The following is a 14,807-nucleotide window of genomic DNA, read 5'->3' on the forward strand; positions in this document are numbered from 1 at the left end:
TTATAGATACTATTGCTTACTAAACTGGCCTACCTGGCTTTTGATTGTGTTAAATGTTTTCTTACATGCAGGTAAATGAGCAAACCATAAATGTTCAGCTCAATGATCACAAAGTGCACATCTGTGAAACAACTATCCAGATCAAGAACGTGTGCACTGGCCCCCCCAGAAGCACCCCTTCTGCCCACACCCAATCATACCCCTTCATCTTCCTCAAAAGTCACTGTCATGACTTCTAATAATATACCTGAGCTGTTCTTGGGTTTTGAACTTTACATAAAATGGAGTCCTGTAATAGGTATTTATTTGTCTGGATTTTTTTTGGCTTTTTATCTCTTATGTGTATTATAGAAGTACTTTTGGATACAGACTTCGTATTTCATGATTTTACTAAGCTCACTTATCAATTCTAATAATTTTTCTGTATGTATTTTCTATAGAATTTCTGTGTATAAAACTGTAACAACTTTAATAAAAAATTTCTATTTCAACACTTTTTTTTTTTTGCCTTATTGCATTTACTAGTAACTCTAATGCATGTTTTCTTGTCCCTATTTTTCGCTATCACACAGGTCAGTTGCTATAGGTGTTTGTGTGTTCATTAAATAAAAAAAGCTCCTTTCTACTGCTAATTTGTCAAAGACTGTAACATCATGAGTAGATACTGAATGCATCCAACTGCTTTTTATGTATCTTTTATAATGATCTTTATAATTTTTCTTCTGTGTTCTGTAAGCATGTTAATCATATTCATTAGTTTTTTTTAATACTAGATGAAACTGACATTTTCAGAATCAACCAATCTGAGCAAGGTTTATTATCCTTTTGATATATTGCTCCATTCACTTCATTAATATTTTGTTTAAGGTTGAGTAGGATTCACTTGTAGTTTTCCTTATAATGTGTGTCATATTTCATATCAAGGTTATTCAAACACTAGAGATTATCTTTGTTCTTTTCTATTTGAAAAAGTTGCAAAAGTTTATCATTAATTCTTCCTTAAATATTTGAAAGAGTTCACCACTGAGACTTCTGAAAGTAAAGTCTTCCTTGTGGGAAAGTTGGTGATTACAGATTCAATTTATTTAGTACTTATAAGATTATTCTGATTTTCACATTCCTTGTTGTGTCAGTTTTGGTCAGTTGTGACCTTTTAAAGAACATGTCAATTTTATCTAACTCATCAAACTTACTGTTGAAAGCTGTTCATGATATTCTTATAATCTTTCACATTTACATTTTGCAAATTTTCATTTGCAAAGAATCCTGTTTGCATCAGGATCAATGGTATTGTCTCCTTTTTGACACTTGATAATAGTTGTGTTTTCCACCTATTTTTCTTAAATCTATATCCAGGAGTTTATCAATTTTATTGCTCCTTTTCAAGAACCAACTTTCAGTTTTATTGATCCTCTTTATTGACTGTTTTTTATTTCATTAATTTTTCCTCTTACCTTTATTATCTCCTTTCTAACTTTTTGAGGAGTTTAATTTTCTTGCCTTATTCTAACCTCTGAAATGAAAGCTTAGCTCATTCTTTCCATACCTTGTTCCTTCCTAACATATAAATTTAAGACTATAAACTTGAAGCATGGCTGTAACCGCACCCTACCTATCTGGCTTAGTAGCAGTAATACATTTGCCATTTTGAATGTGTAAGTTCACTTTTTATCAATTATTTTTAAAATATTAGATCTACCTTTAATTACATCCCCGCATAAGCCTCTAAACTGTTTATTTTCTTTTAAGCTATCTGCATGTATTTATTTGACAAAGTGCGGGGAACTTTCAACTTCCCATTGCCTGGAGGACAGGTCAGGGTGGTGCAGCATGCCTGCCTGTTGGGTCCCACATTCACTCTTCATTCTCCACACCCAAATCCTACCAGCCCTAGGAGTTCCTCCTCAGCAAGGTTTTCTCAGCTGATTACTCCCTTTTCCAAGCTGCTACAATATTTGAAGTCTGCTTTCCTCATTTAGACACGTGACAATAAACCATCTTACATTTTTCAGGTGTGCACGGATTTTCAACCAACCTATTGTGGTAAGAAGAGGCACCAGATCCTTACAAATATTTTGTGTCTCCGTTAGCATGTTTCATGATGCTAGACGTGAGAATCACAGTCAGAAATCACTTAAGACACAGGCAGAGCAGGTGTATCGGTACAGGGGACACGGCTAGAGTGTCCCGCCCACATCCTCTCAGCACTTACATTTCTTATGAAGGCAGCAGCTTCTTACCGCCATCTCCTCCGGCTGTGCCAACGGGTTCTCTCCAACTGCTCAGCGTGCCTGTCCTGCTTGCAGGACATTCCACGATGCTGGGACTTGCGTCAATGACAAACGAGAGTTGGTCCATGAGTACCCAGCCTCCTCTTCTCTCCAGGGGAACTACTCTGGGGTGGCTCTGCACCCCCACAGGGGTATCGGTGTGCTGAGCCCCAGAGCCCACAGCGGCCATGGTCATCTGCTAATCAACGCACTCAGCATTAGCATCCGTCCCTTCCCTGTCTTACCTCCCCACTCCAAATCCTTCCTGGGATCACTTCCCAAACAAACTGCTTTGACTTAAAATTAAATCCTCATCGCAGGATCTACATATGGGGAAATAACCCAAAACTGTCTGTTGGCCTTTCTGTCTCTCTAAAGGGATTATCCCTCATTCAGAGATTCACAAAGCTTAAAAAACAATTTTTCTTTTTATTTTCTTCTGCTTCCCAGTTTTATTTACATGATCAAGGCAAACAAATTTTAAATACAAGTTTTAAGTTATTCAAATAGCACAAAAGAATTTTTGGCATAATTTTTTTAAGATGGAGTCTTGCTGTGTCACCGAGGCTGAAGTGCAGTGGCACAATCTCAGCTCCCTGCAACCTCAAACTCCCAGGTTCAAGTGATTCTCTTCCCTCAGGATCCCAAGTAGCTGAGATTACAGGCATGTGCCACCGCGCCCAGCTAATTTTTGTTTTTGTTTTTACAGAGACATGGTTTCACCATGTTGGCCGGGCTAGTCTCAAACGCCTGGCCCAGAGCAATCCATCCACCCTGGCCTCCCAAAGTGCTGGTACTACAGGTCTGAGGCATCGTGCCCTGCCAGTATAATTCTTGAAATGGACTTGGGCAGTTTGGCGACACCTCACTTAAGTCCAAGGGGAAAGCCCAGGGATTCGATTCTGTGGGCATCATTCACGGGAGGTGTGTCCGGGGGAAACTCACTCAGCTTCAGGCCTTGGGTTCCTAATTTTAAAATGGATAGTAACATCTGGTTCCACTAACTTTAGATTGTTGGTATGAGAAAGAGTTTTATAAACTGTGATTACAAACAAAACATGAGATGAAATAGAGTGTCATCTCTTTTCACGAGGTTCTGGAACTAGTCTTGCTGTGTTTAGAAAACTAATCACAAGAAAGATAAAAAAAAAAAAAAAGGAGGGAAGAAGGAAAGAACAGACTTGCCTAAAAGATAGGTTGTTTTCTTTTTTTATTGTTGTTGTTGTTTGTTTTGGTTTGGTTTGTTGAGATGGAGTTTCACTCCGTTGCCAGGCTGGAGTGCAGTGGCGCAATCTCAGCTCACTGCAATCTCCACCACCTGGGTTCAAGAGATCCTCCTGTCTCAGCTTCCCAAGTAGCTGGGACTACAGGCATGTACCACCATGCCCAGCTAATTTTTCGTATTTTTAGTAGAGACTGGGTTTCACCATGTAGGCCAGGATGGTCTCAGTCTCTTGACCTCATGATCTGCCTTGGCCTTCTGAAGTGCTGGCATTACAGGCATGAGCCACCGCGCCCGTCCAAGATGGGTTGTTTTCTAGTATTTTCTCCTATCATGGTAAGACATAAACTCAATCTGTGAATTTTATCCAAGTTCTGGGTTTTGTTGAGAAACAAATGAGCTGGGAAGGAAGAACTAGAAAGAAAGATGAACTCACTGCATTGCTAGGCATAGTAACCACGGGTTGGAAGAGAAACTATGCTTACTTTGCATTTCCGTGTGTGAACAAAGCATGTTATTTATTATGCCTGGTAGGCACAGAGTAAAGACTTAAATATTTGCCACAATGTTTATGTTTCTTTCTAAATTCATGAAACTAGCCCCACTGGCCAGGAGCAGTGACTCAGGCCTGTAATCGCAGCACCTTGGGAGACTGAGGCAGGCCGATCACCTGAGGTCAGGGGTTTGAGACTACCCTGGCCAACATGGCAAAACCCTGTCTCTACTAAAAATACAAAAATTAGCCAGTAGTGGTAGCATGCACCTGTAATACCAGCTACTCAGGAGGCAGAGGCAGGAGAATTGCTTGAACCCGGGAGGTGAAGGTTGCAAGGAGCCAAGATTGCAGCACTGCACTCCAGCCTGGGTGACAGAGCAAGGCTTTGGGAAAAAAGAAAAGAAATGAAAGAAAGAGAAAGAGAGAGAAAGAGAGAGAAAGAGAGAGGGGAAGCAAAAGGGGGTGGGGGGAGAAATGAAATTTGCCTAACTGCTTCAATCATAAAACTGAAACGTCAAATAGTGGAAGATAACGTACCTGTATTTTCCTTTAAGTCATTTAGAATTTATTACTCAGGAAAAAAAATACTGCAAGTTATAGGTCAAAAAATAAGTGTTGAGAAGCTCACTACTAGAAATAAAGAGGTTCAGAAGAATGTGAAGAGAAACATCAAATTATGGGATGTTAAAAAGAGAAGCAACCTTGCTGGTCGGCTAATCTAACATCCACCTTTTATAGATGAGAAACTTGACCTCCAAAGAAGGTATATGGCCAAGTATCACAATGACCTATTTCCACTATACCATCATCTGAGGGTCTGTCAACTTCATAACTCACATTATGGTTGAACTCACTTAATCCCCACAATTCTGAAGGCTAATTATGATGGCCAGTATTCCTCCTAAGAAGAAAAGTATTCAGAGCCGGTTGCTCACTTTTTTCATGGCCACACAGCACGTAGAAGTGGACGTCTGCCTTAAACGAAACTGTTTTGCCTTCAGCATCTCTGCTCCTTTGAGTTTACACACCTTCCTGTGTACTTTTTTCCTACAGCAGAGAGAGGACAGGGCAGGGAAACAATTCATTATTTAACCCTATAGGAATAGGGTCATTAAAATCTGACCTTTACTCCAAAAAACTATCATTTACTGTTCAAAAGAAACCCCAGACAGTGGCTCACGCCTGTAATCCCAGTACTTCGGGAAGCAGAGGCAGGCGGATCACGAGGTCAGGAGTTCGCGGCCTGCGTGGCCAATATGGTGAAACCCTGTCGCTACTAAAAAATACAAAAATTAGCCGGGCACAGTGGCAGGTACCTGTGGTCCCAGCTACTCAGGAGGCTGAGGCAGGAGAATCACTTGAAACCGGGAGGGAGGCAGAGGTTGCAGTGAGCCGGGATTGCGCCACTGCACTCCAGCCTGGGTGACAGAGTTAGACTCCGCTTCAAAAAAAAAGAAAACAAAGAAACATGCGAGAGGTTAGAGTGGCAACTGCTAAGCATTCAGAGTGTGAATGAATGAACAAACGCATGCTTGACTTCCCAATTCAATATGGAAGTCACCAGAAATTACCTCACATGGCCACAAGATGTCACTACTGCACACCGCTTCAGAAAAAGCACATTCAAGTCAAGAATTTTAGATCATTTGGACAGAGAGAATTTCTTGCTCATCATTGCGAAAGGTTTAGTTATTTTGTATGCGTTTGGGAAGTGCTTCCTTATTTTCTCTTAAAACTACCTCAAGAGATACTGCAAAACGTAGACTTTAAATGAGGTCTTGAGACTGAATGCTCTAAAGCTGGGAAGCATTAATCAATAAGTCAATCACTCATCTGTTTCCAGGGACTTCTCAGCAAAAACAAAGGCAGGACTGACACTTTCACTACTCCAGTACCCTGTCCTGTGTGCAAAACTTTCAGCAGTTTCTTGTAATTCTACCTCTTTCAGTGCTTCAGATTCACACACACGTGCTCACACATACATACACACATACACACACACACACACACACACACACACACACACACACAGAAGAACCGTGATTCAGCAACATCCAAAAGGCAGCACATTGGAGTTTTAAGTTGTGCTTTCTTCTTGAAATGTTTGCCTCACACTTTCCTTACCAAGAATAAGGCTCAAATTACTGAAGTGAGTTTACATAAGCTACTTATGCATTTAATTATTCCATTCAAGGCTATCCTATGCTTATTGGTATTTTTTTTTTTAATCATTGGAATCCAGTTTGCAAATCATCATTTCAAGTTCTTAAAAAGTTTTAAAACATCAAAATGATGTTAACCAAACTTAATATTTCAACTCCAGCTGTATTTAACGTTGACAAGATAAACTTCAAACTTATTTTGATTGAAATACTTTAGTCATATGAGATCAACTGATGCTGGTAGATTGATTTTGAACAATCCTAGAAACTTTTGGAGTTTGATATATTTTATTAGCATTCTCTATTAACATTCTCTTTGTAACATTTCTTATTGAAACTGTTGATAAATAATCTTCTTTAATTAACAATTCAAGTTGGATGAGCCTGAGCCTTTTCATGAGCTTACTCATAAAAAGAAGCTGCTTGGTGGGTTTGGGAATCATTCAACTTTATAGACCAAAAAAGCTGTTTTGTCTTAAAGGTCCATATTTCCTCAACAAATATATCCTACTTAGTAAGAAGCTAAATGAGCAGTCACTTGCCAAGCAGACAGTTAAATGGTTCAGAGAAGGAGGCCCCAATCTCCACTGTGATGGACTATAAAATACATAAAAGTAATTTCTTACAAGTGTTTAAAGAGCTATGGTTTGCAAGTGATTTGCCATTTAAAATTAAATAAATTACCTAACCACATTCAAGTCACCCCCCATTACAAGTTCACTGATTTTCATCCCTTACTACACGAGGAGAAGAGAAAGAGATGGATGATTTCATGGCACGGGGACACTCTCATCCCGTAAAATTAAATGGAAAATTAAAATTCCAAACTCTACAGGAAGTATCAGACTTTTCTAAAGATAAATGCCTACACCAAAGAACAACCAGAAATATAAAACAAAGCAAGCCTCTCAAACCAAAACTGGAAATAAACTGCCGACAGGGGCGGCGGGGATTATAGATGCCATATTCCTTTTCTGTATTTTCAAATTTTTGTAAAAGGAATATATATTTTTAAACAAAGTAGCAGAAACCAAATGCCCAACAATTAGGGCAATGCTTTTCAAAATTATGGCTCATTTATTCACGGACAATTATGCAGCCATCAAAAACAACTTTTAGGAAACATCTACAATAATGTGGAGAAATGCTTATGACATGAAACATTTGCGACAAGTTGAAAAGCTCAATGGGGGGCACAGAATTTCTCTGAAAAGCTGCGTAAGAATATAACAGTCACTGCATCCAGAGAATGAAACCAGAGAGCTGAGGCAGGCCTAGGAGGGAGAAGTGCATTTCTCTGTACATTTTTTCCCTCACTGATCCAACGCAAAACGTAATTCTGGCAATACCAAGTACTGATGAGAATGTGGACAGAGAAAAACTGTTACACATTTTGGGGAAAGAAAAACATTCATACAACCAGCTGGAGAACAAGAGCACCCAGGCAAGCTGAGACTGCATTTCCTGACACTAAGACCCTGCAAAGCCACTTCATGATGTCCACCCTGTCACCAGAGAAATGCAAAAGAATGTTCACGGTAGCATTGTTTATTGCCACAGAAACATCAAGAACCACCAAATGTCTATGTGGGCTGAACTGCGCCGTCCCTGAATTCGTATGTTGAAGTTCTAGCCCCCAGGACTTCAGAATGTGACTACAGCTGGAGATAAGGTCTCTGAAAAGGTAAATGAGCTAAAATGAGGTTATTAGCATGGGCCTTAATCCAATATGACTGGTGACCTTATAAAAAGAGGAGATGGTCAAGCATGGTGGCTCATACCTGTAATCCCAGCATTTTGGGAGGCTGAGGCAGGTGGATCACCTGAGGCCAGGAGTTCAAGACCAGCCTGGCCAACATGGCGAAACCCTGTCTCTGCTAAAAATACAAAAATTAGCCGGGTGTGGTGGCAGGTGCCTGTAATTCCAGCTACCTGGGAGGCTGAGGCAGAAGAATCCCTTGAACACAGGAAGCAGAGGATGCAGTGAGCCAAGATTGCACCATTTCACTGCAACCTGAGTGACAGAGCAGGACTCTTTCTCAAAAAAAAAAAGAGAGAGAGATTAGGACAAGACGCACAGAGGGACGCCATGAGAGGACACAGCAGGGAGGAGAGCCACAAGCCTCAGAAGAAACCAAACTTGCTGACATGTGGATCTCAGACTTCTAACCTCCAGAACCATGACACAATGTGCTTCCATTGTTTAAGCCATGCGGCCTGTGGTACTTGGTTACGGCAAGGCTAGCCAGCTAACACAAAGTGTATCGGGAGGAGCAGAGATGAATACTTTCTTGGTTACAGACAAAGAGACACTACACAGTCTCTAACAGAACCACTAACTACCCAAAGCTGTAAAAGATCCAAGTCCAGCATGGACTCCAGGAAATGGAGAACTCCCGGGAACTTCGTTCCAGCATGCTGGACCTACCCCACCCGAATCCTAGAGGCCCAAAGAACTGGATCAAATACCACATGCAAGGGAAAGCCTGGACTTTAACGGACTGGAAAACAGCCCCTGGCTCATTTGTACTAGGGCCGTTTCTAGTACTGATCACTAAAAATGCAGGGGCCAGAACCCCAAACTCGACCCACCTATCCAGGACGGCCCCTCTTCATTATCCCAGAGAAACACTACTGCTGTGGCGAAGGGAATTCATTCCTTCTGCCATTTGTTCAACTGATATCGATTCAATTCCCTTTTAGTCAGAGCCTTGCTAGGTGTGAAGAAATGAAGAACCACAACTTAGAGTCGTTGCCAGGCTCCTGGCAGTCTGGCTGGGCAAGGATAAATGAAACCAAGCTAATCACAACACAAGGTATTTTTGGGGCTCTATGAGTAGAAGCCAGAAGTGAGAGGGACTTCACAGAAAAAAAACAGCATCTTGAACAGAACACTTTCTCTGTCTAAACGGCCTGCTGTCCTTTTTGCTTTGGGAAGTGCCCATTCAAAAAGTGTTTTCTTTCAGGCAGCAGAACTTACAGGTACAAACCGCACCACGTCACAAAGCCTGGCTGCACGAGGAGCAGCTGCCTTCCTGAAAGGAGGGCCAGGAACCCAGGCTGCTGTGGGTGGAAGGGAAGGGCATGGATTTTATGGTGTAGACAGCAGGAGCCGGCAGGAGGTTTGATGAAAAGGGGCCAGCCTGAAGGGCTCACCAGGAAGGGTCCCAGGCAGCAGCGTGGAGGATTGGAGGGAAAAGGTTACCAGTGACCATGCAGAAAACTTGTCCCAGCATCTGGTAGCTTTTCCAGGCCAGTGCACACAGAGACAGTTGCAACCTGGGACTGCAGCTGGAAATGCTGAAAGGTCATTTTGCCTGTCAAGCAGACAATAGAGCGAAAGAAGGCCCGGGATGAATGGGCGATTGATTGTAGCCAGCAACTGTTTACAGTGTACATTTTAATGCCAAAAGTGCTTATCCCATATGAATTTTCTTTGTTCAAGAACAAAAGGGGCCATTGGATCCTGAGCGCTATGTGGATACAGAAAGGGCTTTTTTCTAGAAAATGGTTCCCCATCTGCCTCCACAGGTTGGATCAGCAGTTACAATAACACCATCAGTGATGTTGCGTAGGGTTGGAGGCTGACGCATACCCACGGAGCGCAGGCTTGCAGGTCCCTAGGACATACCCACCTCACCGGGACCTGCATTTTCAGGCCTAAAGAGGAGTGTTCTCATCTGAGAAAATGTCCCAGGAAATACAGAGAGCTTCCTCTGAGACCACTGTGCTGGGTGTTTTTTAGAGGAAGCGCGTCTATTTCTGGGATGTACACCCTAGTGGGTCAAGAGAAGGGGCTTCCACCTGCATCTCCGCTACAGAGGTGATCTGTGATGCCCTGGGCAAGACACCACCCCACCCACCTCGAGCCTCAGTTACCTCAAATGTAAAAAATAAGATGAAGCCAGTATTTCCAAACCTGGCTACATATCAGAATTTGTGGAAAGCTCATTAAGAATACTGATTCCCAGGCATGGCTCCAAACCAACTGAATCAGAGTATCTGGGGAGTGGGACCGAGGAGTCTGTTTGTAATCAAACACCTGTGAAGGGATCTGTCATCTGTGTCTCCCTAAGGTCTCCTGCTTTGTAAGATGCCCCTGGAGTTAGAAATCCAAATAATAAAGAACATAGCACCATCGCCAACCCTATGGCGAGTATTTTGTGTTTCTGGAGATTGATTCTTGAGGGAGGCTTAGATTACTGCCGGGCATATCTTAATATGTTCTCTTCTATCCTCCCAGTGCCAGCCTAAACCAGAAAGAGGTTTGGCTCTCTTTTTAAAGATGAAATTTGTCTCCAGCTATGGGGTTAAAGGGGAATATTATGCCAGAGTCCAGGAATTCTCACCTTCCTATTTTTTTAGTTTTTTTTTCTGAGACAGAGTTTTGATCTTGTTGCCCAGGCTGGAAGGCAATGGCACAATCTCAGCTCACCACAGCCTCCACCTCCCGGAGGTGATTGATTGATTCAATTGATTCTCCTGCCTCAGCCTCCTGAGGAGCTGGGATTACAGGCATGCGCCACCATGCCTCGTTAATTTTGCATTTTTAGCAGAGATGGGGTTTCTCCATATTGGTCATGCTGGTCTCGAACTCCTGACCTCAGGTGATTCACCCACCTCGGCCTTCCGAAGTGCTGGGATTACAGGTATGAGCCACAGTGCCCGGCCATACTTCCTATTCTTAAAGGTCTCCCTGGCCAGGCCACCCATTGGGAATTTCCTTTCTCCTCAGGCCCCAAATTTCTGCCACCTCCTTATTCCACTGAGTAGTCTGTGCCCAATTTCCCCAAAGTTTACATATACCAGCTACTTAAAATCTAGGCCAAACTTTGCATATCTGAAAATGCACTAAAAGCAGCATATTAAACAAAAGGTCTTTTAGGAACCCAAAGCAATCATAGACGTTCCAAAATACCTTCTTTTTGGTGTACACAATTTAGCTAGGCTCTCACTTCCCCATTCTATCAGGATATCACCACCGTCAACCAGTGGGAAGAAGGTTATGGTAACACAACCAGTAACCCACATTGCTATCAATCACATGGTTCCCCTGAGAAGAGGGAATGGTAACCATCAACGTTTTTTTTTTTTTTTGAGACAGTCTCACTCTGTCACCCAGGCTGGAGTGCAGTGGTACAGTGGCACAATCTCAGCTCACTGCAATCTCTGCCTCCCAGGTTCAAGCAATTCTCTGACTCAGGCTCCGGAGTAGCTGGGATTACAGGCACCCACCACCATGCCCAACTAACTGACCATCAGCATTTTACCGGAAAATATATCTCTCCACTCCTTGCGTGTTTTGCAAGTCCCCACGTGACAAGGCCAGCCAGTGTGCATTTGGAAACCACTAGACCAGGTGAGTGCTGGAGTTGCTTCCAGCTTTAAAACTCTGTCTCTTTGAAAATGAGCATGCTCTGCACCAGGTGAGGACTCTGGAGTCAGCCAAACCAGGATTCCAACCTTAGCTCCTCCCGTAAGTAGCCGGGTGACCTTTAGCAAGTTACTTGCTACACGCTTTCACAGACTGTGTTAGGAGTACATGTGAAAGTAGCTATCAATAACTGTTGGTTTTGTCTTAGCATAGAGTAAGTAGCGCCAGATAATTTTGGGGTGCTAGGCAAAGCTCACATGGGCTGCACCTTCTCTAAGCAAATACCTTTCCTCTGGAGCTTCATGAAGTCATTCACTAAGTCTGGAAACCTCACTAAAGATCCCTCCAGAGGGGGACTGGCTACCCTGCTACCCCTATGGGCAACCATGAAAGCTCAGTCTGCTCCATTGGGTAACTACTGTATTGACTGGCAGTGAGCTGTGGGAAGGTCAATACTCAATTTCAGGATGAGTTTAACTCATGCAAGTTTAACTTCACCGGGACATGAGGCTGCAGGGCAGTGCTGCTGCTGTCCTGGGTAACTCTCAACACTAGAAAATGAGATCACTCTAAACTAAGAAAACATGGAGCAGGCGACCGATCACGTTACTATTTCCGAATGCTGGGATTCTCCTGGCACTCCTATGGCACATTCCTCTGGATCATGTCTTTCTGGGCACACCACGAACTCTCCAAGAGCAGAGAATGGGGTCTTCAGCATCTTTCACCTGCAGTGCCTCAGAGTACCAGGCCCACACCAGACACGACACATTTGACAAATAAGTGAATGCAGGAATTCATGGATGGGTGGACCAGAGGGGTTCAGACTAGGTAAAGTGGCTGTCTGAGTGATTATATCACATAATGTGCTTTCAGAATTCCCTGAAAAAAAACAAAAACAAAACAAAACAAGGCTTTATTTCAAAAACTGATTCTGAAAAGCAGAAACGATGCTTCCAGTGCAAAAGTGACTCAATCAAAACTGTCAAGTGCAATGATGCATTAAACTAATCTATTCAATCCCTCACTCATTCAACAAACACTTACTGAATCTTCATTACAGGCCAGGCACTATGCCAAGTGCCAGAGACAAGAAGAGAAAAAAGATGTGGTCCCTGGAGGAACCTGGCATCAATCACTTTCTCTAAGCTCCCTGTGTGGTTCCCATGTGCAGTGGGAGCTAAGAAGGACCGCCTGGGAGCCCCAAGGCCTGCAGAGTAACCCAGGGACACACACCGCACCAGGTCTGGGGGCTGCCTACTAACTCCTCTGTTCTTCTTCAGTTTTCTCTTCCTGCCTTCTCTCTTAGACAGTCAGAATCCCAGACTGAAATATTTATGGCTTTTTGCAACCACTGAACAATATTCTTGCTCCATACAGTTAACTTGCAAATCCCCCCCCCAACAAAAAAAAGTAGAATATTTTAGATTTGGCTTTTTCAAAAACAAAACCAGAAAATCTATTTATTTTCAACTGAAAACTCATCAATCCAATAAGTATTTATTAAATGCAACTTATATTTAGCACAGCTTGGAAATCTAAGATGATAAAAACAGTTCCAACCTTCTGTCTAAATTCTGGTTTAAATTGAAATTTTCTTCTATGGTTAAGTGGGTTTCAGAGGAAAAAGGATGCTCATCAGTCTCCTGTGTGTTGTTCTTTTTATAGTGAACAAAGCCTCAGCTTTGTGCCCCAGGGCCTCACACCAACTCTGACATATAGCATCTGTAAGCGTAGCTCCTAGAGGTTTGACTTCTCCTCATTCCATAAGGAGTCAACAATTCTGGGCAGTCACTAGTGGGACCAATCCCCACTTTGCCCAGGACTGAGAGCTTGGGAGAGTCCTTGGCAAACCAGGGCAGCTGGTCATCAAAGCAGACACCTCTCCTCTCGTTACCAAGTTCTTTCAGACATGAGGATACTTATGTCACCTACAGTGAAACCTGGTCATCAATCATGTTGTGAATTCAAAGACTTCACTGTAATATGATGATTCCACACGCTGCACACCACTGGTAATATTTACCGTTTTTGCTGGTTTGGAAGACATGCATTCTTCTCGGTCTTGTATCTCAATCTCTACCTGATGGAGACAAACTCTGACAGATTTCAGGTACCTACAAACCCTTCCCCTACCCACTATCTAATATTCTTCCTGGGACAACACAGTAGGGTCGCCCCTACATTTCCTTGCTAAAGTGGAGTGAGACTCATGTACTAGGTCACATCTACTACTTCTTAACTTCTACTGTCCCAGTGGAAGGACTCGAGTTGGGGTTCCAGGACTGTGTACACATGCTTTAGAGCAGGCATCCCCAAACTACGGCCCGCCGGCCACATGCGGCCCCCTGAGGCCATTTATCCAGCCCCCCGCCGCACTTCAGGAAGGGGCACCTCTTTCGTTGGTGGTCAGTGAGAGGAGCACAGTATGTGGCGGCCCTCCAACGGTCTGAGGGACAGTGAACTGGCCCCCTGTGTAAATGTTTGGGGACGCCTGCTTTAGAGGAACAGGCACATCACTTTCACATTTCACTATCCTAGGAGAAGCACCAGTAGGACACCTCATGGAAAGACTCACAGCTGATGGTCTTCATGGGACTACCGTAGACTCAAACCTCAGCTCTACCACCAACGCTGTGATCTTAGGGCAGTTGGCAAATGTCTCTCTGATTCTCAGTACTGTCATCTGTGAAAGGGGGTAAAATCCTACCTGCAAAGTTGAGAATGAAGATCAGAAATTATATCAAAACACAAGACACCCAAGGGCCTGAAATACACAGTAAAACCTTACGTTGGTGCACATTTGTTAAAACACACAAACACATACACACACACTTCTGAACATCAAGGCTCTACTGACACAGACAAAACGCAATTCTTTCCATCAGAAACATTTCCTTTACATAGAAACATAGTTTATTCAGTAAGAAACTAATTTTTTACCACTGAATTCAAATAAATTTTCTCCTCCCAAGCAATCTGATTGAGGGCACACCACTGCAGCATACATTTCATTATTATCATGATTATTTTCCACAACACGTAATACCATGCTTCCTTCTCTCACATAGAATATTACCCAACAGAAGTCCCCAAAAGGAGCCATAACACATTCATAACAAAGACAGGAAAAAAACTTTCAATGTCTGCTTTCCAATATGATGATTCAACTAAAACAAAGCTGAATTTCTCAGCTATGAAACTGAAAAAAAAATGAAAATCAGCCCACGTGTACATCACGGCCAGCCATGATCATTAACACCTCCATGAAATGAGGGGAGAA

At 42.8% G+C, this 14,807-nt stretch overlaps 1 protein-coding gene across 5 annotated transcripts in view; it reads right to left on the reverse strand.

Annotated features, from left to right (window-relative positions):
• Positions 1–3,386: 3,386 nt before the first annotated feature.
• The window catches only part of MBOAT1 (membrane bound glycerophospholipid O-acyltransferase 1), a 109,159-nt gene continuing 97,738 nt past the window's right edge, over positions 3,387–14,807 (reverse strand). For 2 of the 5 annotated variants that reach the window (XR_012517455.1, XR_012517459.1), the window contains one exon: positions 3,387–14,234. The gene's annotated coding sequence lies outside the window, so the exon portion shown is untranslated. The remainder of the gene's footprint in view (positions 14,235–14,807) is intronic. The other 3 variants (XR_012517458.1, XR_012517457.1, XR_012517456.1) reach the window with 3 other exon arrangements.

Source organism: Saimiri boliviensis, chromosome 4 (assembly GCF_048565385.1).
Source record: "Saimiri boliviensis isolate mSaiBol1 chromosome 4, mSaiBol1.pri, whole genome shotgun sequence".
Taxonomy (NCBI): Eukaryota; Metazoa; Chordata; class Mammalia; order Primates; family Cebidae; genus Saimiri; species Saimiri boliviensis.